Consider the following 24,672-nt stretch of genomic DNA (forward strand, 5'->3'; position numbering starts at 1 on the left):
TCATTTGTCTAATTGATTCATTTTCTTAAGACAACATCTGGAGCTGCAATTCATATTAAAGTGCTGTAGTTAGATCTGATGACTACATCAGATGTTCTTTCATTTGTATTCTTTTTATTATCTGTTTTTGCAGCACACACACACTCACACACAGGCTGGAAACTGAAGCCACGCACCCGTCCACCAGTGAATCCGGAGACTTCCTAGCATCTGCCTGCAAACGACTGTCTTCTAGGTTTTTGGGGTTTTTTTTTTTAATTTTTAAGTCCTTTTTTCTAATTCCCAGCCACGCTCTACATTTCCCCAGTGTCTCGAGCCTCCCTCCTAGCCCCCGGGACGAGAGGGACGAGAGGGATGCGAGGGATGCGCAGCTGCCCGCAGCGCCGAGCGCGGCTGCGGCCTCGGCAGCCGGCAGAAGGGGGCGCTGCTGCAGCGGAGCCGGCGGCACCTCGCCCCCTGCCCCTGCCCTTGTCCCTGCCCCTGCCCCAGCTCCAGCCCCTGCTTCTGCCCTTGTCCCTGCCCCAGCCCTTGTCGCTGCCATTGCCCCTGCCCTTGTCCCTACCCTTGTCCCTGCCACTGCCCCAGTTCCTGCCCCTGCTTCTGCCCTTGTCCTTGCCTTTGTCCCTGCCCCAGCTCCTGTCCCTGCTCTTGTCCCTGTTCCTGCCCCAGCTTCTGCCCCAACTCCTGCCTCTGCTCCTCTCCCTGCCCCAGCTCCTGCCCCAGCCCGTCTGCCTCCTTCCCCAGCCCCTGTCCCTATCTGACAGGACCCTGCTTGCTCCCTGCTGTCACTCAGCCCTTTCCCCTGTTTTCTGCCCCGTCCTCTGCCCCTGCCAGCCCCTCCCCCGTCTGCTCACCTGTCACTGCCCACGTCCCCTCGCCTGGCTCCCTAACTCCTCCTGACCCACTCCCGCCTGGCCATGACCCTGTGTCCATGTGACCCTTCCCATCACGAGTTTACACCGGAAAAACCTGTCGGGCAGGGCTCAGAGGTCCCCGGTGCAGCTGCTTTAGCCCCATGCTGCTTTCCAAGGTAGGGCAGTTGACACCGGGCTGGGGGCTGTGTCACCTACTGGTAGAAAAGCCTCTGCACTGAATGCTACCAGCACGGGTTTGCAAATGAGAAGAAAGGGTGCTGGTTTTTTGGAGGTTTTAGTGTTTTGTTTCGTTTTGGGTTTTTTGCTTGTTTGTTTTGTTGTTTGTTTTTTCCCTCCAGTGTTGTAATTATTTGTTGGTAGGTGAATTTTATCTATTTAGTATCTTAATTTGCCTTGCTTCACATTCCTGGAGTTTTGAATCATATTTTAAGGCAAAACCTGTGGGCCAAATTCTGAGAGGCATTTTTACTTTCCTCTTTTGCCTTTTCTGCATCCAGCATCTCTTGGAACTGGGTTGTGAAAGACTGGCCTTCCATCTTGCCTACTGGGACAGTAAGATCTGTGTGCATTATCCTCAGTAAATATTACTTTTACATTTGGATCTCTGCTCATTTCCCTTATGACCCTTCTCCTAGGGTTTGATTTTAAGTCACTATAGTCTGGACTGTACTGGAGTCTCGTAAGGCTTCGATTAATCCACTGCACCTAAGCATTGCTGTGACTATAAAAGGAAAAGTTATGATTCTGAATAAGCATCGTGCGGAAGAAAGAAGCAAAAGCATAAAGTATTAAACTTTCATCCAGCACCATAGGAGAGATGTAGTTATTAAATTTCAGCTGCTTATCAAACTGATATGAAAGTCATTTTGCATGATTGCTTTGCATCCTCGAATCTTCTGCTTTTATTTGCAGTGCATCTCTGCGCTTTCTTATTAGAAAAATACTCAAAGGATAAAAAAGCTGATAATATTATTCAGTTTTGACAATTAGGTAGAAAAAACATTTTAAGAAGTGCTTTTTTTATTGCAGCTAGTAATAATAGTGGTGGTCCTCCTGGTAGCAGTCTCTTCTGATGCTACCCAGGGTGATGCTAGCTTTACCCTATAATGGCCAAAGCCCTGATGGTTGTACTGGTAAAGCTGCTAAGGAGTGTGAGTCAGGATGTCATTCTCAATATTACAAACAATGTACAGAGCCACAGATTATTTTGTCTTCAGAGGTACACAGTTTATGGCTTTTTCCCTCCCTCCTTCCTGTTTTGAGATTCACAAGTGGGCTGGGGCTAGTGCCTGTGATGAGTGGGGCAAGAGGACTAGTACCTCTCCTGTCCGGGACTTGCCTGCAGCTGCTGTCCATTCCCTCAGGATCACTGTCACGTTAACCACTTCAGCAAAATTATCTCAGTCTATTTATAATCAATCTCCCATACACTTCAGCTGCCCAGCAACTGCCTTTAATTATTACATCCCCACATTGTGGTTCCCTTCCAGTTCAGCTTAATCTGCTCCTTATGTTTTGTGTGTGAATTTATGAAAAGCTATAAGCATCCATGGGAATGTGGAGCCCTTAGAAGATGAGAGCAAATCATCCCATCTCCCACAACTCTCCCTTTCCCCACCATGGGTTTCCACAACTTGATGCTTGGTTGTTTTGTTTTCCAGTGTTCTAATAATTTCTTCAGTATTCTCTCTGCCTTCCCACTTTCTGTCAATGCTTTCCCATCTCCTGCTGGGTTTTACTCCTCTATGATTTAATTCAGTCTCAGCAACTGTCACAAAACTGATGGCTCCCTAGCATTTATCTCTTTATCTTTGGTTGCTGCCTTCTGTCCAGTCCTTTCATCTCAGACTACCCACTCATATCAGTGTCCAGATGTCTGGTCATAAGCCCAGGACAGCAAAAATGCAACCTCTTTGAGCTATTGTTTCTCCACAATTGTACAGTGGCACAATGTGGAGACTATTAGCACCATACCTGCTCTTCACAGTTTCTCTTCCAGATTTAATTTCTACAAATCAAGTCTCTTTCCAACCTTTACAAAATATATCTCTGTTATATTAAAAGACCCCCTTAGATCTTGCTGTCTAGATTTGAGTTGTCATCCCCAGGCTATGAAAACTTTTTCCCCAGGCTATGAAAACTGATTTTTTTACCTCTCCAGACAGCAATTTGCCCCATGTGCAAGACAGCTCAGAAGAGCAGTCTTATATACTTCTAGATGCTGAAAAGATCTGGAAAGGTCAAATTTTCCTCCCTGGGAGAGGAATTCCTGTGACTATCCTCATGTAACACATGTCTTTGAATTAGCATTTAAGCTATCCTGAATTCATGGTGGGGTAGCTTACAATTCAGATTGTTACAATTCAGATTGTAACTAGGGGGGTAATTTTCTTTGACCTCTTAGTGACAACAAATACTTTCCCTGGTACTCAGCCACCCATCAAAACCTTGGTCCTCAGAGCAGGTGTGGTTCTCACTTGGCATTAGGGAGCAATGCAGTTGTCCCAAAGAGGTGCAGAAACTGGAGGGATCTGGGTTGGAAAAAGAGATTAATTATAGGAAATACTTCAGCAGAAGAGAGAGAGAGTCACAGTGTTAGGAAAAATATCCTGACAGTGAGATGTGCTGTGCTGGGAGGAGGGAGGACAATGTAGGATTCATCACCAGAATATATTTATTATTGTGTTGTCCAAAGTACTTTACAAATTCTAAGATATGATTGCATCTTACACCTTGGCAAGGAACAGAACAGATGTCCTTATAAAGGACAATTTAATCAAGGAAAAATAACAATTAGGCAGGAACTTGCTAAAGGAATCAGTAACTGTTAACTCATGGTCAGCCCAAAAATGTAAAAACTATCTGGCCAAATTTTGCTATGCTGACCTCCGACTTCTCAAACTCTACATTTCAGTCTTATAGTTTTTGCACTAAATACCACTTTAAAGAAATAAAGTAAAAAAATATCATCCTATTTCACTGTCTGTGGGCTAATATTTTCTCTCTGAAGGTAGATAACTCCATTTTCAACACAAAAATCAAAGGCAGGTCACATGTAGAAAATATATATAATGTCCTCTGCAGAGTGCTTTAACATGCCCAGCAGTATATTCCCACTTTATTCCTAGAAGAGTAAAATTACAGTGTGTAGCAGGGCTGGCACCACACTTCCATGCCGTGCAGACATTAGAGCAGAGGGAATAATTCACAATGAATAGTTTAGTCAGTAAGTTTAGCCCTTTTTCTGCCTATGGGATCTCCATGGGCAGACTGAGGTTTCCTTGAGTTTATTATGCAAAAGAATTCAAAGAGATCCTTTTTCCTCTCTAAGTACTTCTAATTGCTCAGGAACACTTCTCTGTGAACATTCCCCAATCACTTCTTGAGCTTTGTTAGATATGACTGCTTTGATGAGTCACATGGTGTTGATTTATTTTTCCAATGTGTTGAGCATGCACACATTCATGTGTGTGAATCTAATACCCAGTTTCCATCAATACTTATGCATGCTATTCTGAAATTCTCAGTGAATAGCCACAATAGTAATTGAATCCTACAAATGTCCCTAGAAAGCAAACACAACTAGAAGACAGTACGGGTGAGAAGAATCCATTTGCAAATTCCAGTAAATGAACAATGGTTGATAGCAATCCATTTCCAAATTTCATCAAAGGCAGTTTTTTTTTTTTTAATAGCATTTAACCAGCTATAGTGCATTCTGTGAAAAATATTGTCAACTTTCTGCTTTCCATTCATTTCATCCTGTGCTTCTCTCTTCTCATGAAGTAGCTGTGGGAAGGAAATAATAGCAAACAAACTTCTCCTTCTCCTTGCCCCCACAAAAAAAAAAAAAAAAAAAAAAAAAAAAAAAAAAAAAAAAGCAAAAAACCCAAAGCACTAAAAAACCCCTCACAGATTTAAAATAAATATCTTTGAGCACCAAATAGCTATCTCCTATTTTTCAAGCCCAGACTTAATACACTGCAGTTGTACCTGGGAGGTCTAGTTTGTTCAGCACCTATTGCCTCCAGGATGAGGATTCAATTAAGAAATATAAAAGATAATATGATACTATAGGGACAAAAAATACTTTTGAAACTCTACCCAGGCTTTCTGTAAATAGAGGTATACTTCTTTGAAAGCAAACATTTCCTGTTAAAATGCATCAGCTTTCCATTCTGTGATTCTCCACTCCAAATTATAATAGAAAATATATAATGGAGCATAAAAACTAACAGATGAGAAAAATGCACCTTCAATGTGAATTTCACCTCCTAGCTGCAAGGCTATCCTCAAGAATCTCACTGTAGTTGCAGACTGTTACTACAGCATAAATTAACTAATCCTCACCAAAATTCCAATGGTTTTCCAGCAAAAGTGAGATAGTTCCCTTTCTTCATCTGGGCAACTAGAACAAAGATGTGAAAAATCATCAAATTTTTCTACTCTACTATCTGCTTTCTAAAAGTCTACTATGCAGTTTGTGAGACAAAAAAAAAAAAAAAATAATTATTATCCAAAACATTTCTGTTGTGTAATATTTCTTGTGCACAGGGCACTGGATGGGTGACTTTTCTTCCTGACTGAGAGAGCTGGGTCCTTCTGCAAAGTGTCTTTTGGACTGGGAGATGAACAGTATGAGGGAATGGAAGTTACAACTGTGAACACTTCAACATGCATTATTGCTTTTTCATTTCAAAGGGATAAGAAGTGAAGTCCTGTCCTTTGGATGTAGTCCTAGTACTTGTTTTTCTCCTAAATTTTTGATAGTTATTGAAACAGGGCTGTTAAAATTAGTGAATAAATTCCCTATCTAATCAATAGAAAATCTGAAAACCTCTCCATTAATTCTGTCTGTTTGGGATTTTATCCATAAAATTTATGTTTCATTCACACTGGTTAGGCAAACTGGAACTCCACTCTCAGGAACAGGGATGGATTGTAATCAATAGCAACAGCCATAGCAGCTTTAATCCAGGTATTTTCCTGTTTTTGAATTCTGAAATTCAGTATGTCACTGCTTACTAAAATTTCATGGGTGCATTTCCATCATGTTTTGGAAATATAGGAATTGAACAAGCAGAAATATCATGGCTTGTTCTGATCTTCACACAGAAGTGGTGGAAGGAAGTTACCCTCTTCATGACCTGTTACTACACATGAAATGGAAAATTATTTAAATGGAAGTTACAGTTACTTTGTTAAACAGTGCAGTGAAATCAGAATTCAAGACTAGTTATGTTTAGGTTTAATACAGGTGGATGGATCTACTTCCTTCCAACATTTAATATTTTTTCCTTTTCTTACCTCCCTTCAGGTAGCACTCATGCACACCTTTCTTCACATTTCTTAATCTTGCATAATCTTATGTCCAGCTCCTTCTCATTTAGTTATTCTCCTCAAAGCTGGGGAGAGTGTCCATACCCACATGTTCCTCCTTAATCAGAATCTAAATGTTGCCAATTTCATACATCATTTTCTGGACCAACATACTTTTAAAATTTTTTTTCCATAATTTTCAGAGATGGAGTCTGTACACCTACCAATAAGTGTGTGGTTATTACCTCCCTGTCCAAAGTGGCTGGTCTTTTTTTGTTGTTAAGCACAAGATGTTTGGTGTTGTTTGCCCACCACCCCTCACTCAGAGCTCTCCATGCCCAGGTTCCTAACATCCTTTCTTTTCCATCTTTTAGTGACTTCCTGTATCAAGCTTTTTCCTCCTGCTGCGTATCCTTTGGGCTCCATCAGAACCAGGGGAGAGAGATGGTCTCTGCTAATATCCAGAGATCCAGCCAACTCCAGCCAGCAGGAGCAAAGTCCTGCTCAAGGGCTGCATATCTTAAGGAATGTGGTGTAACTGTGCAACCTGGTTGACCATGCACACTGACAAACATAACAAGCCTCCAATGAGCATAAATAAATGTTGTTGTTTGTTTTTTCCAGAAGCTTAAAACTGACCAGTTTTTCAGACCCATTTTCATATTGAAGAGCTGTTAAGGAAACAACTGAGAGGTATATTTATTTTTAAATACCAGTAAACAACATAATTTCCTTAATCTTTTTCTCAGACTTGAATATTCACCTGAAACAGAGCCATACATCAGAGAACTTCTGACCTGAATGTAAAATTCTGGCAAAGCAATATCCACTGCTAGTAGATTTTGCTAAAGAACATTTCCATCCACCCTCATTATAGATGTGGATATTTCAGAAAAAAAACTAAATTCCACACTAAAAAAAGAAGCTGTAATAACAATACTTGAAAATTAAGTTATCTAATTAATTATCAAATACAAACAGGTTGGTTTCCTTTCTCTGGCCTTGGCCTATCAATGTGTAGCATTCCTTAACCTACGGTGAAAATGACTATCTATCCATCTGAACTTTTAATATTTTAATTTTTTATCAGGATTTATCAGGAGGTAAAAATGTACACCTCTTCCACTGATGGAGGGAAATTTTCTCACTATAAGCGAGAAATATGAAGTGTACAAACTGTAGGTCGTGCAACAGCCTTTGAGAATATCCTTCTGAGCATTGGTCACTGCCAGTAAAAATTGATTTCAGACAAGAGAAGTATAATTATCCCCATTAAACATCTATACAATTAACAACACTTGCCACACAGTGGAGTCTAGGTTACCATGGTACTGCTCTATCTCTAGAATAGGAAATAACTGTGGTATATCAAATTCCATCTCATGGTAATTGTTACTTTTTTACTGACCACCCACGTGGCATTAAAAGTCTCCTGCTCAACTAATTCACCTATTTTAAAGCATATTATGGCTATATTTATTCTCCATTTCACCTCAAATCACTAGTGTTCCAAGTACATAATGCTGGGTTTTGAAATACCCCAGAACATATATTTATGTGATGAGTAGGAAAGAGGCATTGAAGGTGGAAGAGGAAAATGGAAAAGAAACATACTGAGGGCATGGGGTTCAGGGGAGTGTGTGAGGTGCCTCTGTGCAGCAGAAGAGAGATGGAAAAGGAATGAAGGCAAATGTGAAATATGTGTATCAGTGATGATTTTCTGACTGCACAGGAATATGCTACTGAAGGAGAGAGGAAGAATAAATTCAGCAACATAAGAGATGAAGAAGATGGTGAAATTGTGCCTGACATTATGATTGAGCTCCAAAGAGGGCCTAACTCAGAACTGAGTAGATAATTTCCTTCCATAGACTTCTCCTACAAGCAAATAAAACCTGTCCCCACTGCAGAGAGAGCTAAGGACTGGTGGAAGATGGGTGCATGGTGAAACAGAAGGAGGTATGTGAACAGAAGCGAGTGGGGAAAGAGGGAAAAGGAAAAAAAAAAACCCAAGCCAACACTGAAACAGGGAGGTGAGAAAGATGGGGCAGTAAAAAGCACTCTAGGACTGTCATAGGCAGGAAAACAAAATGCATTAGGTTGAATTTTGCACCTGAAATGGCCCTACCTTATTTGTGACTGCTGCTTAAACATGCTGGTATTTCAGCAGGGGAAAAAAAAATAAAATCTGTGACATGCTTTCAAAACAAAATGCAAGTATATACTAGTTAATTACTTCACCTATTGCCCATCATCTCCTCCTCCCCACCAAGATTTAGAAAAGTTTTCAAGCCTAGGGAATGGTTTACAGTTTTCCCTACAAATAATATTTTTTAAAGTATGTGCATTGCTCTGAGATACCTGGTTTGAAGGACAATTTTCTAGGATGTCTCATTTTTAGCATCCTAGGTTCTGGTATGTGTGATATCACACAAAGTTATGTTTGGGAATGTCCTTATCAAAGGAGAAACTGCCAGATTATTGTACAGGAGAAAAGAGAATTTTGAAAGCTACAGTAAAACTTGCCTGATAGTCGAGAGATTCAGGACATATTTCTGAACTTAACATAATTTTCACTCCAGCTTTACAGTTCACCTTTAACACATATCACCTTTTAAAAGCATTTCCACAAGCATCATGCGCGCTGCCGTCAGAGTGTCAGCCGTGGCTGCGGATTCCCTGCCTTCGTTATCTGTGTGAGTGTAGCTGCTTATCGCCCGGGCAGCGCCGCGGTGGCCACGTGCAGAGCGCGGCTGGGGAGGCTGGAGGTGCGCCCAGAGGCTCTGATGGAGCAGCAGATCCCTGCCTGTGCTCAGCTCTGCGCACACCATTGCTGCCCTCGAGCAGGGCTGAGGCAGGGGGTACATTGGCTACAGGGTGGGCTTCTGCAGGGTTGGGCCACAGCCTGTTAAAGGCACACAGATAAATCTGAGCCGGACTCAGCGTTGGTTAAACGGGGCTCTTTGGATTTATAAACAGCAATATGCTGCTGTTACGAAAGCTATTTCATTTAGTGCCATCTTACATTCAGCAATTTAATTATTCTCTTAATTATTGAAACATTCATCATAGTTTTCCAATTGATTCATGAGGGGCTGGCTGCACTTCTTTAACTCATTAATATAGTGACAGAAAATTGACAGTCTTTTTGCTAACCTCCTGTCTCTGAATGGTAATACAGGGAATACAAAACCTTGAGGGTTTTTTTTTTAATTTTTAAAATTTGTATTATTATCACCAGCAATAACTATACTCATAAAAGCCTCATTTAATAGCGAAGGAACAGAACGATATATGAGGAAACCCTAATTATCAATGGTTTTGATAGTGAATTTTGCAAACTAATATCTTCCCGAGACCACATTTTTTATTATGAAATGCGTGATAAAGCAGAGATAATTCTAAATCCAAACACATGTTATATGAAATAGATAAACCCAAGATAAAAATTAATAGTGACCTTGCATGCTGGGATGTAAGAAATATAATCAAGCATATATATCAGACATTGCTGGAAAAGGACAGGGAGATGCCCACAGGTGAAAGATTAATTCACAGAGTTTTAAAATGCATTCAAAATAAAATCTGTGACATCTTTCTTACCTCCCTTGTCCTGATTCTGAGTGTTATCATTATTGCCTGTCTGCAAAACTACTACCTTAAAACATACCTAACTTGCATCTAAAGAAAGATTTCATTTTTCCTTTTTTTCTTCTATCTCCTTTATTTACAAGCTGTTTAACTAAAGGCACAACTATTCTATGTCTCTATAATTTCTTTGCAACTATCTGCTATTTATTTCAATTTTATAGTTTTGAGAATGTCTGGTGCTACCCTCAAAGACCACTCTCAAATTCATTATTTTTCTCTCAGGAGAGGTTGTCCAGAGTTTGAAGCATACAAGGTCTCATCATAATGTTTATATGAGTACTTCTGCCCTTGGATATTATTCTCATCTTTACAATACTATGCAAATCGACAGCTACTTCCCGGTGCTTCCAGCTAGGACTTCTGAATATAGTGTGAGTAGCTGGAAAATAGCTAAAAAAAGCTTCAGAAATATAAAAGTTCAGCCCTGAGCATGTCTAGATGTGTGTGTATATATATGGATGTGTTTGTAGATGTGTGTACTAGTCATATACTGTAGTTTGAAAAGTGGATCTGTGTAAATCAGTGCATTTATTTAGCTCTCTCACCAACTCTCTCCCTGAGTTAACACCCCAGCACACACAATGCTAGCGAAGGTGATTATCTCTGCTAGCATAATTCCTCCGTAACATCTGCTTTCGCCCATAACACTCCACTAATTTTTCCCTCATTTCATTACACATAATTTTCTTTCAACACAATCTACATGTATTAAGTGGTAATGACTTTCCAGTTAAGAGCAAATCGACGCCAAGGGACCCCCCCCTCGATTGCCTGCCGTGCCTGACTCCGGCTATTAAAGATAAATTTGGTGCCTCAGAAAGCTGCAGTAAGCTAATCAATCAATTAAGCGGTTAGGACATACATTATCAAAATTCCACAGTGCGGGGGTGCATGCGAGCATGCTGACATACTTGGTATGATTTTAGGGATAAAAAAAATTTTGAGGTTGAAAGTCAGTATTCAGTCTTGTGAAATGAAAACTCAAGCTATTGCACACTACCAATAGCAACTTTGGTGTCTGTGCTGGTGCAATTTCCTCTGCAGCTTTTATACCTAGTGCAGTTTACTAGTGATACCAGAATGGAGCTGATGACACAGTAAAATCTATTTTTAAACCATATGAAGATTCTGGTGCAGAACAAGGAAATGGTATTCACTGTTAAGCTGGATGTTCTGTCCCTAAGTTGTCATTGTGTCTCTAGGAACTGCCACAGCCTTAAAACACTGATTAATATTCTGTATTATGTGTGTTGCAAAAAGGTGGTTTAAGGACAGAATGGCAGCTATCACATCCTGTTGTGTCAAGTTTTGTCTTCAACATTGCTTTAATATTAATTCTGAGTTTAATTTTGGAGAGTATTTAAAGCTAGTAAAATAGATTCTAAAATTAACTGAAAATTCTCTTCAAATTTTTTATTCTCTAAAAAAAAAGCTCCTAGTGGTGGGGTATCCTTTGCAGCACTGACTTACGAAACAGCTTCAATCCACCCAAAAAAAGTTACATTCACTGATAATCAAATTACGTTTGAATGCAAGGAAACAATATCACTTACAAGCCCTTCATTACTTTGTTTTTCTGTGTTATCTTATTGTGTTGTTCTTTATAAACATGGACAAATGACTTAACCAGTTAAATGATTTTTTAAATATAAAAGTATTTTTTCTTGCATCGTGAAAAACAGCTTGTATGCCAATATATAGCCAAATACTAAGGAAATTGAGACAAAACCCCAAAGACCATAAGAATCATACAAGCAAATTGTATAGCTCTGTCAGGACGAATACAAAAGGAGAGTTAAATAGAACTTTATAGTAGGATTCTGAACAAGACAAAACATGAAAGAAAAAAAAAAAGACATATTTTCTGAGCAATCAGTAAATTTATAAAATATGTAATATAAATGGATCATTATAAGACTTTGCCTGTTACTTTTCCTGTCAGTTTTAAGCATATTGCCTAAAGCTTTGTTATCGTAGTATTGTAGTTATCAGATGAAACGACATGGCAAAACTCCCTGCTTACTTTTCCAGAGTGTTTTCCTCACTTTCTGCAAATTACATTGGAGCATATTCAGTGCATACGCTTCTACTAGTGGAAAGAACCATAACATCTTTTTACTGTCTAAATAAATATTCCTTAGCAAAAAAAGAAGCACGTTGTCAAAGATAAAAAGGTTTGTTTTGTTTTAAAGTATAATACAAATAAAGGAGGTAACTCAATATTTTCTCTCTGATGTGTTTGCATAAGGAAAAAAAGCCCTGAAAAAACTCTAAAAAGAGCAGTACAAGTGTATATGATACAGGAAAAACAGTTAATCCAAGCCCTGCATGTGAAACACAATTACAGAGAGTTAATAATGGCAAATATAATTAAATAAAAAAGGCTATCCACAGAGAATATACAAGTGCATCCTTCAAAAAAACCCCAAACCATCATGTTTCAATAATATGATGCCGTGCTTTCCTTTGTGGCATTCTTCATTGACTAGGCTGATAATGAAAAGATGTCAGAGAGATTCACAGTTTAGAGTTGTATTTTCTTCCTTTCTTTTGTGCTGTTTCTTCCCATTTATGGCTGTTTTCCTTCCTTTTCTCTGTATGGAGGGCATGAAATAATTCATAGTTATGTTTTCTTGTGAGATGTAGGGCTGAATTTGACTTTATTATCATTACTAAGAGCATGCAAGTTAAGTTTACTCAGTTGAAAAAGACACAATGATGTTGTTCTTCTTGATACAGAAACAGCTATATGGGCTTTTATAGGTTTTTTAGTGTAGGCTTCTTCTTCTGTCCTAGATTTGATAGCTACTCTATCAGCTGGAATTATTTTTTTTTCTTCCTCATTCTCTTTTTGAAAAAAAAAAATCATTCTGATTTATCTAAAAGCACATCAAAACATCTTTATCTGTTCATAGTGACTGAGAAATTCCTTCAGATTAAGGCGGGGGGGGCGGGGGGGGAAGAGGGAAGAGAGGCAAACAATAAAAAAAGCTGAGACCAAACCAGTTTGCCTTCTCCTTTTGTGCAGTGCATGTAATGACTGAACTTTTGACTTTAAACTTTTTCTCTAGTGCGATACTGTAGAAAAGGAAACAAATAAACAAACAAACAAAAAATATCCCCTTGGTGCAAAGACTGGTCAAAGGCAATACCTGGTGAGTGGAATTTGGTTTTTTTGGTTGTTGTTGTTTACTTGAAGCAGATAAAACACCCACCTTAAACCCGCCCTCTATTCAGTTCAGCAGCACCTCCATACTCCAATAAACCGTTTTCATTCCATCTGGCGTGCGTTTGCTCTGAAGACATTTTCCTGTCAATCTCTCCTGCCACATTAAAAATCTGTCATTACTATTGCATTGCCGCCTGGCTCCTGAGATTTGTCTGACTGCTTTATTGCTCCGCTCATTTTTTTTTTTCTGCTACAGCCGAGAAGCAGAAATAAAGGTTTGTTGTTGAAACATGGCCGCAAGGAAAGTAGGAGGCACACATCTGTCAAGGTATTACCTTTCTTCAACCAGGGATTAAGGTGTTTTACTGCTCTCGCTACTGAGCAGTCACACTGAATAAATTTTCTCAGTAGAACATAAAAATGAACTCATACATTTTGAACTGGGTTTCATTCTTTCAAGCCAACCCATATAATTATGCAATGGCATCAGTGTTCGGGGGAAAAAGAAGAGTCAGAAACGTTTGTGTGCACGCCCCCCCTTCTCTCTCCTGCACCACCCTTTACATTTACATTATTTAAATGCTTATTAAGAGGGCAAGACTGAGGCAATCAGTACTGGGGAGAGAAATGGTTTTTTACTCTTTCGTGTTGTTGTTACTGGATCTCTTACAAGGTCAGATGGGCTGCAGGGCTTTGCTCCCCATGTTTTGTGTCTGTGGCCACAAAATATGCCTGACTGTGAATATTCACTGTTAATTCACAGTGAAGCAAGCCAGTAGAATTGTGATTTCTGAAATGTTGTTTCTTGAAAAGAAACTAGCAATATTAGCTGCCATGTAGCCTTCCCATTTCTGCTGCAGACGTTAACTTCACAGTCCTGATGGTACAAATAAAAATAATTTAAATTTAAGTATAACCAGTGGAAGTGCATGTTACACTGAGACAGAGCATGCCAGACCATCCTCCCCATCCTCTGCTGGACAGTCCTGTTTCATCATCTTAGTCAAGTCTTAAAAGGTCAGAGTTCTAATGCAGAAGGGGTTATCTCACAAAATAAACATTAAGGTGTAGGCAAATGAAGGATCAGGTCAAATGTGTCTGTGAAGGGGGACAATATAAGGAATTTTATGGTTTGTTCCTTGTATTTTTTAGAGGTTTTTTTTGTTTGGTTTTTTTTTTTGGTTTTTTTGTTTGTTTTTTTTTTTTTTTGTTTATGAAAAGGCATAGTGCAGCTTTTAAATTTGATGAGACCCCAGGAGAGAAGGACTAACCTCTGTGCAAGAACCATAATCTTGTACAAACTTTAAGGAAAGAATAGAAAAGAAAATACTACATAGAGTCAGAAATCACAGGTCCATCTGTGGCATGCAAATACCTCCAGGTAGCTCTCCAGCATGTCCCCACCATCAGTTTGACTCATTCTCTGTTTTGCCCGTTCTCTAATTTGCCCATTCCCTGCCTCCTAACTTCCGCAGTGCATCCTCTCAGGCTCCCCTTCGGAGTGAGACAAACACCTCCCACCAGAGAAATTAACTTGTGTCATTGCTGACTGACATATTTATTTAGCAGTAAGGTAGTTCAGTTCAACAAAGAAATATTTTGGATCTACACTTCTACTTAAAAACTGCTGCTTGAACAAAAGCAAATGAGCTATCCCACAGGTCAGCAGATAATCTGTCACTCACTTATTCTTCACAGTGTCCCAGGAAGGTCATAAATCGCCAGGATATCGGTTCAGTACTGTATTCCCCCAGTCTCCACTTTCTGCTGGCTATTGGCTTTTTTCCATCCATTTCAACCCAGTGAAGACACAAGGAAAAGTGAGCATTGTGAAATTTTACACTCCTCTTCCCAGTCCCACCTCCTTCCCAGAGCTAAGTTGCATGACTGATTTTACAGCTTTCTCATGCCAGAACAGCACCTGGGAACATGTCAGGCTGGATTGTGAGGTAAAGCTCCATCCCAAAATATTTCCAAGTTTTAATTCTTCAGGGGAAAGAACCATCTTCTTGTTCTATGTTAGTATCTAACGCCTTGCACAATGAAGGTTTAGGGTTGTTACACAGTGCTTCAGTGCAAATGCAGTGCTTCAGTGCAAATGATAAGTAATAATGTGCCTGTGGAAATATAGTCCTTTCAGCTACTATTTTTATAGCATCCTTCAATGTACCTCTTTGCCTTAGACCATATTTGCAAGTTGCTGATGCATAGGAATAAACAGATATAGAGAATAATTGGTGCTAAGGACCTTGTGTCCAGAATGCCTGTCTTTTTGGGGGTTACCTCAAACTAATTCTAGTCTGGTGCCATGGACTTAATGCCCATTAACAAGTGGAATACATTAGGTGTGACTGCAGAACACAACTTTTATATTTGTTTCATCTGAAAGAAACCCAGTTGATGCTCCCTGAGCCCATTCTTGCAATGCAAGCCACAGCCCTCTCAACATACTGGTGTGAAATGCAGCTGATGCCCTCTCTGAAGTCCCTTGTGTTTGCTAGGTCCTGTGTGTGACTGAGGCTCCTCCATGGGTGCTGTTTGCAGAGGAGCAGTGCACTAATCTGCTGTGCCAAGTAAATTCTGCAATGTATAGTTAGGATGCAAATCATTTGCAGATAATCAACAAAAAAAGAGGGAGAGATAAACATATGCCTCTCTTAAAGAATTCTTTTTCCTTTTTTTTTTTTTTTTTTAGACAAACAGCTTTCTCAGTAAGTTTGTCTGATATAACCCTCAGGGAGCTTGAAGTCTGTAGCAGTGTTATACTTGACTGTAAATTCAGATAATTTGCACAAAGGGGGGAGTTTTGGGTGGTCTTTCAAAATCAAGTTTGAATATGTTTTTCCAGAGATGTGTTTGCAGATGATGGCCCTTTACCTACTAACTTCTTCTGTCCCAGCATAATAGTTGAGAGTCAAAAATGCTGTCAGTACCTGTAGTTTCATTTGCAAAGCCTGTCTGAAGTGGGTAACTGCTTCATATATTTGAGTGTGTTTAAATTACATATCAGGATACAGATTAAAGATGGCAAATGGCTGCTTGCCAAGATACTTTAAAAATCAGATCATATTTATAAGAGACAACTATGAGGGGCCAAATTTCTAGAAAATGTGACACAACTGGCAGTCCTTTTGGGAACCTCAGAGTTCTCTTTTCCTCTAAAACAAAAAGCCATGTCCCATTTTTTTTTTTTTAATTTGAACAACTATTTGAATAAGAACAGTTGAAACTGAAAGAAATGCCATATCTCATTTCTCATTAAACTGACCACTTGATTTTAATTACCCAAGAAAAACATGACAATATTTTCCCATGGATGAGGAACCTTCCCATCTAATCAAAGCAGCTAGAAGCTTAAATTTAAATATGCATAGCTGGTCCACACAGAGGGATATGGTTGATAAGTATCTAAGATGAGAATCTGGGCTATACAGTTTGATCTGGTTCTTGGGGTTATCTGTCTAACCATGGCTGTATCTCATCCTGTCAGGCAGTGATTATCAAAGCCTTACGTGCAGTCCCAATGGAAAAAGTCAACTGCATGTATTATCTTCATTCCAAGAACCAACTCCAGATACACAGAGCTTTAATAAGTAAATGATTTTTTCTGCCCACAACTCAATAATTAATACCTCCTCTCAAAAAATTAATTCAGGCTGCCTTCACATGACAATTTTAGACTCCGTGTTCTCATCTCAATTAACATAAAGCCACTCCTTGCTCTGTGCATTTAGGTCATCCCATCTTCACCTGCTTTTATTCTCCTGGTATTAGTAAAATTAAGTTATATCCACTTCAGATATATGTAACTAATGAAAGGCCCTTTTCCTGAGTAAAACTAAATTTATCCATCTTCCATCCCAATAGGAATGTGGAATTCACTTGTTCCAGTTTCATAACTGTCCCTATCACACCTCTCCACAGAGCACGGTCAGCTAATGCCAGCTACTCAAGGACAGATACTGCTTTAAGTGTGGGAAGAACAGAGTCTCTTCAACCATTACACTTTGAGGGAGAGAAAGGGCACAGAGCTACCCAGAATCAAGCCTTGATTTTTTTTTTTTTAGGTTATTTTTCACTGATGAGAGCAGCAGCTTAGCCTGTTCTTTTCTATATCACCTGCCACTGGAAAAGAGCACATTAAGCTTTTGCACGGGATGTCCAACACCTCAGCCAAAACTACAGTGAAGAAATATTTATGAGGAATATCTCCTTTGCTTCCATCCACTGAGCCTTTCTACACAGATACTGCTTTATCATGCTTAGGCACATACAGATTTACGTGGGGGGTTCCTATTCCTATTAACTCCAGCAAACACAGACCTGCTTCTGTACTTTGTCAAAGGTCTGTTGAGTGGCAGCTGTACTCAGCATTTGCAGGATGGACAGAAAGACATTCCAGAAGGGAAAAGGATCCACTGATCTTCAGTGAGCTCTGAGAGAGATGTTTTTCTGCCTCAGGCCTCTGAACTAGAGAAGTTCATATCCACTGTGCAGGATCTGTGCATGGAAGCAGGGGAGGCAGCACCTCCCCTGCCCATTCTCTCCAGGTCTCTGCAACACTGCGGTCACTGGCCTTACAGGTACCACACAAGTAGCAGTGGAACGGGCTCAGGGATGTGTGCTTGTGAAACCCACATGGAATCACTCCCAACAAGACTACTGCTCACATGCTTACATGTTGAAGCATTTTCTGTGTCATGGTGTCTCATCTCTCTACAGCTAGGAAGATAGTACCACGCACGATTGATGCAGAGAAGTGTGAGCATCTCTCTCCCAGGTCTGTTTTCTTCTACAGAGCACGCACTTGTGGTTTGCCTTGTCTTTTCTGTCTCCCTCTGCAGCGGTGTTTTGAGAAAGCAGATCTTTCCCCTCAGGGAGAATTTGCCCTGCTGATGCACAGATCCCAGTGCTGTACATCAGAACATTACTGCATGCTGCATTGCAAGTGTGGTGGCAGACATCTGGCATCATCTTCCAAGGGCTGCAGTTTATGATTTTTTTACCCCAATATCAATCAAAAGTGATATTGGCATTCTTCATTGATCACAAACTGCATTTTGGCTATTAATTCACTAAAGAGCTCCAATAAAAATGTGATAAATTTTTTTTGTACTTCCGCCCCACAGCCCTATCTAGTTTGTGCTTCCCACATGATAAGTACTTTCTCTCTGATAAGCCATACTGGCTCACAAATTAAACCAAAAAAGCTGCTTCATTGTCCTTACACTGTACATAACCAGGAGATTTGGAGAAGAACAGGAAAGGACAGAGAAGTATTCTCTCTTTAAGTCTGTCCATCAGATACCACGGCTAACATGTGTCAGAACAACCTCTGCAGCACATTGTGCTGCAGGTAGCCTTCAGGAAGTGTTTCTTTTTTGCAAGCCAGTGAGTGCTTTAGAATCCAGGTCTGTTTGAGCACCTCTCAGGATGCCTTCACTGTCTTCAATGGGTGGACCCTGTGCTGCACTGTGCTCAAATATTTATAGATTACTACTGTGCAGGGACTGCAAGGATAGATTGGTTTCCTCTTCAGAAAAGTGAGAAGAGCAGAAGCCCCACCATCCGTTCTGATCTCTGTGCCGGCACTTGGTGACAGGAATAAGTTTTATTATGAAATATAAGAGCTCTTACCCCAGAACACGAGGTGAAGTGGCTGCTCTTGTGTCTCAGCTGAGACTGAAACCAGCCTGGAAACCCTGAGGTCAGTTTACCTAGGGAAAGGAGCCTGCCACTGTGACATTCCCTCTGGAGAGTGACTGCAGCACCTCAAGGGTATCCAGGGCTCTGTGGCTGTTTGTTTGTGCTCTGTGATGCTGTGTCCTGCAGGGCATGTCTAAGTCCATGAAATAATGATGAATCAAAGGGGTAATTAAAAACCACAGCAACATGGATCTGCTGAAATTTCAGAGGGAGTTCAGGGCACACAGGGGGACTGTCCATCTTACCTCATGCAGGGCCAGCTTGATTGGCCTACTGAGGATTGCAGATGGAGAGGCTGCTCACCTGTGGCCAGCAAGGCTCCCAGTGCAGCAGCCCTACTGGCTTCACAAAGCAGCAAAACAGGAGGATAGGGAGTTCATGGTCACAGCTGCCACCCTCTGTCCTTGCAGAGCAGAGGAGAAATAATTTAAAGATACAGGTCTGTTTTCCAGCTCTTGTCCTTAAACCCACAGGAGGCAAACCTCAAATCTTCAGATAAGGACTTTTCTCCTACTAAGAAACATTAGGTTTTCAGAATTCTTTGTTGTATGTTGTCACTATTCAACATTGATTCTCAACTAAGTCTTCTGGTTTAATCCACCTTCCATTAGTTTATTTTCTTAATTCAAAAATTCCAGGGGACATTCCACATCAACCTCTACCTCTATATGCAATGTCATTTCATATTCTAATTAAAAACAAAATAAATATAAGCTAACTTGGGATCAGTGACTTTCCCTCAGATAACAAGCTCTCTTTCTTCAGTTTGGACTTCAGTTTGGACTGAGGGATCATTTCTCAACTGTAACTTAAAGCTTATGGATTTCAAACTACTCCAGAAGCTGTCTTTATGTCAGAGGAGAGATAAATAGAGAGCTCAATAAGTTAACAGTGATGTCATAGTTTTCTTTGGTAGCTGGCATACTCTGTGCATCATTATATAATCACAGATTTTTACATTCTTTTTATAAATCCCAGCCTATTTTTCATTCTTTGCTTCCTCCCACTTCATTTGCTATTGACGGCTGCTGCTAAAGTTCCCTTACCTCTTGGAAAGGAAGTAGGTTAAGAACAGAAAGGAGAACTCTATCAGATTAAGGCAAATGTGTGGGTCCTACTGAGAAATGATGCATCTTACAATAGTACCAGCAAAACAGCTTACTTTGAAGGCTGAATTGCTAAATATATCCAGAGACTTCTGTGAGCCAGAAGCAGCTGTCTTCTGCTTGTTTTCAGTTGTTAGACTCCTGATGTCCCAAAAAGCACAGCCTCATAGAGGGTCAAAATTGATGCAATCAGGATAATAAAATCACTCTGACAAGGCTGCAGTTTGTACTTAGTTTATAATTAGGAGTCTGCTCTCTCAGGTTAAGATACTGTAAAGTTCCAGTGAATTGTTAAGCTATTCACAGCACTCTGATGCTACTAAACTAGGAAAATATAAAGTCCTAAAAATATCCTCATGTAAACACATCAGAAGTGGAAGGATGGGAAATCCAGACAAAATAGAAACCCATCTAGAGTTGTGTCTTCTACACTGGAAAATGGTGAGACTTTGCAATATTTAATTTGAGGCTAGCTGGCAAAGAAATGTTTTATTTAAAAGTGAAGTGAACCAGAGCCTCAATTAGGATGAATTTTAAATATTTTAAGGTGATTTTTACAAATCACAGATTATGTTTTTTGTACTTTAAAACTGAAAGAACCTATTCTGATCAACCTGTTTTTTATCATTCTAAAGACAAAAAAAAGATTGCTTGTGACTTCTAATCTGGAGGGAAAATTAATACAGGTTTCTGATATTGGACTGTATCTCTCTTTCTAGAAACTTCTCTGCCCAGAGGCTGTCACCTCTCTTCATAGACCTGTTTGGATACCTCCAGTCAAACTTCCCTTTTCTTGTCTAGAGGGCATTTCATTTTTGCCAAGGTTCTTTAATGCGGTGTTCACCTCAAGTGATTACCTAACCCCCAATCAAAGCTGACTAGAAGAGTGTGAATTCTAAACACCTCTCCCCTCTGCAGTGAGAAATTAGAAGTGTTTCCATAATTACCTGCTATGAGGGCCAAAAAATTTGAAGTAGCATCAAAACCAGAGAAATTTACTAAAAACTCATCTAAGTTATTGTCTGTACTAAGGTTACATTGAGCAGACTTTGGAAATCTTCCAGTCTGAAAAGCTCGATACCAGAAAAAAAATCCTGTGCAATCCTATTGTACTTTGAGTGTGTTCATGAAAAAGAAGACTTCAGAATTATGTTCGTTTAGATTTTTTATTTTCCTCTGGGTCAGAAGAGTATCCTATGGGTTACAGATTTTTTGCTTTTCATATGCATAGAAATGCAACATGATTTCATTTATTAATTTTTATTTATCATCAGTTACATGAACTAGATGCAGATCTCAGGCACCCAAATACAATTTCAAATGTATCCAGTAAGTCTCTCACTCACCTAGCTAAGGATGTGAACTGCATTCTGATTTTGTTCCAAAACTGACAGCCATCAATATTCAAAAATCCAGAGTCAGCTCCCAAAATAATGTGAAACTGGTGTAGAAATCACAATATTTTTAAAACCCATCTTAAATATTTGGTTTAAAGTAAAATCTAATGAACTTTTAAAGGTTCCTTTTTTACAAACTGCTCTTGACAAACAGAAGAGCTACAAATGCTCATAATTCTAAAAATAAAATAAAGATTTTTTTTTTTCCTTAGGTCCTACAAGTCCACCACCAAAGATGGTGTGATTCCTGATGCAACCTGGAAAATTGACTACACTGCCTGTGTAGCTGTCCACAGTGAAAGGTTCTCAGCATTGACTTCTACTCTGCATCAATATTTACTGCTCCTTAGAGCAGAGTGGCTCAGAATTAGCGACCAGATTTTTAATTAACAGCTGATCTCAGTATTGTGGGTGGTTCAAGCACCAGTCTGTTTCAGTTTTCTGGACAGAGCTGCCTGAGTTGTGCTGAACATGCAGATTTGTCCCGGTGTCCCCAGCCCACTGCTTGCTTTGAGATGGCACACCTGGGCTCTTCCACTGGTTTAGGGTGTGCTCACAGCTGGGCAGTGATTACCTCTCCTCTGAAAATGGCTTAAATCCCTTAGTGATGGGGAGCTTTGCAGGGCCTTTAAAATACGCATTTACACAGCCATATTCATTTCTCAGTAGCCTAAAAAAGATTTTTCCAAAGTTAAACATAAACATTCAGCTTGCAGGTGAAACCCATGGGACATGCTCAGTTGCCTGGAAAATCACTTTAAAAATTAGCATGTCTGCTCTGTAATATATTATGTGCGGTTTCTTTCTTGCCTTAGAAGGAATGAAAGCAGTGACTATAGGGCCCAGATTTTATTGTGCTGCACAAAATTGCTTTCCAAAAGGGCCTGACTGGTAAAAATATAGGTTTCACCTTTGCAACACCTCTTTTTCTCAAGAGAATTCTCCAAAAGAACCAGATTTTCCTGCTGAGTCAGCCCAAGTGCCTGTGTTAATGGCCTCTGGAGAGAAACACCTCAACACATCCACAGAATGAAAGTTCCAGCTGCAAAAGTCAGAATTTCCACATACAATTTTCTTATATACTAACCAGTCTTCATGTCATGTTCAGAGTCCCATGACACCTCAAGCCCTTATATTTTATCTGTCACACTGTAGTTATAAACCAGTGAGAAATATCCAATGTCTTATACATTTTGGCTAAGGCAAAAAAAATGCAAATATACTAATTCAAAATATTTTGACAGTATTTCAAAATTAAGAAGAAACACCACAAATTAACAGACCTGAACCGTGCTCTCTCCCAAATTAATATTAAGGTCATAGACAAGTCATGTTCTTTGATTGAGAAAGGGAAGAGGTTCCATAAAAATATTACAGCATGATAATTTTGAGATGATACAGAAATAATAGTGTTTATTACCAATGTTATTTACATACCTTACTGGCTCTAGGTTTAACTAAGCCTTCATGCACAATGCACTGAGAAATGCATTGTCCTTCACTGACACAAAAAGCTTGCAGTCTAACCAGACTGGAAAGAGACAAAAAGGCTTATTCATATTATGGCCATTATTCCACATAGAGTGAACTGAGAAAAGTCATGGAATAGCTCCAGAACTGTGCAAAAATTTTATGGATTGAGCACCATCATATGAAGTCCCCGTTCAGCATTTCAGCTTCTATTTCAATAAAATAAAACTTCCCCACAAATTGGGTTCTTGGCCCTCACCATTATGCTGCCAGCACATACCATTTCACAGGTAAATGCCCTGGGTTCAGCAGGTCAGTGGCTGCAGTGGCATTGGTGAGGATATCATCTTTGCCATATGGACAAGGCCAGTCCCCTGCTGGACTGCCCTGAGGACTGTTCCTGGGCTCATCTCATACCATCTCTGTGCTCCCCAACCAACTCTCTTCCCTCAGGGACTCTACACAAATCTGTGCTCTTCCTCCTGAAGGGATTAACTCCTGTTCCTAACTGACCAGAGATATTGGTCTGACGTCCCTGTGTCTTCATCCTACAGCTATGGTTACAGGAGCCCACGCACACAGGCCTGGGGGAAGGACTGAGAAGAGGTGCACAGATATCTTTGGGCTGATCTGTGCTTCACACAGAGCACTGTTGTGTTTGACATATGTCTTAGGTGTGTATGGAGTTATATCAGTGGAAACCTATGGTTCATTACCAATCTGCTTTGGTCCTGGAGGAGGGAAAGTGGAAACAGGAGGGGGGAAAAATACCCAGATGGGAAATGAACCTGTGCATCTCTCCTGGGAAAATGCATTTCAGTCATTCAAGCAACAGCCTAGCCTATGGAAAAAAATATTGTACTTTCCAGCTGTTATGCAAAAAGAAAAAATAAATTTGAAATGGAAAAGTGAATAAATTGAGAATATTTTTATCATACTCTTTCTTGCAAATTACTTACAACATTCTTGTTTCTTATGAGGAACCATTTTTAGTATGAAAGTAGTAATACACTTTTCCAAAAAGTGCTTCCTGAAAAACCGAAACCATTATTATCTTAAACTCCCACACAGTTTGTTTAAAAATATCTTTAAATACTATTAAAGAACAATAATTATGTAGGTTTATATAAGTAGGAAGCAGAAACCATCAATGAATCATATTATTTCTCCTGCTGTAACAACACCACCATCAACTACCACAATAACATAAAAGTTTATGCCCACTGTATACGTGTTTTGCAGGCAGTTTCCTGCCTTGAAATCTGCATAATAGGTAAGCTGTGGTAAGTGTAATATGCTGTTTACTGCCAATCCACTGTGGACAGCCAGGCATGCTTGGCCTGGTGCATTGCTCCTCCTTTGAGTGCAGCTTCTTGCTGAAGCGTATGGCAGCCCTGAAGCAACAAATAAAGCTTCTACAGATTCTGGAATCTGCTTCTGAAAGACGCTGTTGGATATACAGAGCTATATATTCAAATTATTTTATTCTCATACACTGTATTTTTTTTTCTTTTGGGTAAAAGCAGTGATTTTAGTTGTAGAAAATATTTTCAGTTGTATGCTGCTTTGCAGAGGGAAGTTACAATGGGACATTGGTGAGGGAAGAGAAAGATTGCAAGAGACATGAAAAAAACACCATGGAGATCAATATTTAATCTAGAATTATGGGTGTACAGTATGTACTGTGCATTTTTTAAATTTAACTTGGCTTTTACTATTACTCAGTAGGAGGGGAACAGATACTGAGAGCCCTGGATAGCAACCATAAGAAGCATGTTTAAATACACATATTTTCAGGAGATCTGTAAATACAAGAAGCAACGGATGTCGTCTCTCCGATCTTTTTTCCTGTTGGAAAATCTGAGAACTTTACCTGGGAGAGTTAATTTCAGGTTAAAAAATTTGTAAAATAATTTCCCAAGTTTATGCTGCATAGTATTACAGTGCGTAAGAAAATATGTTTGTGTTACCCAATTCTT

The 24,672-nt window shown here is 39.7% G+C and overlaps 1 long non-coding RNA gene across 1 annotated transcript; it reads left to right on the forward strand.

Moving 5' to 3' along the window:
- The first annotated feature begins 629 nt into the window (after positions 1 to 629).
- On the forward strand, positions 630 to 24,222 carry LOC119702130. The gene is made up of 7 exons (XR_005257257.1): positions 630 to 1,030; positions 6,819 to 6,887; positions 7,927 to 8,153; positions 8,816 to 8,890; positions 10,068 to 10,216; positions 12,917 to 13,000; positions 21,436 to 24,222. It is a non-coding gene; the product is annotated as an uncharacterized LOC119702130 (long non-coding RNA).
- The last annotated feature ends 450 nt before the right edge of the window (positions 24,223 to 24,672 follow it).

Source organism: Motacilla alba, chromosome 5 (genome assembly GCF_015832195.1).
Source record: "Motacilla alba alba isolate MOTALB_02 chromosome 5, Motacilla_alba_V1.0_pri, whole genome shotgun sequence".
Lineage (NCBI taxonomy): Eukaryota > Metazoa > Chordata > Aves > Passeriformes > Motacillidae > Motacilla > Motacilla alba.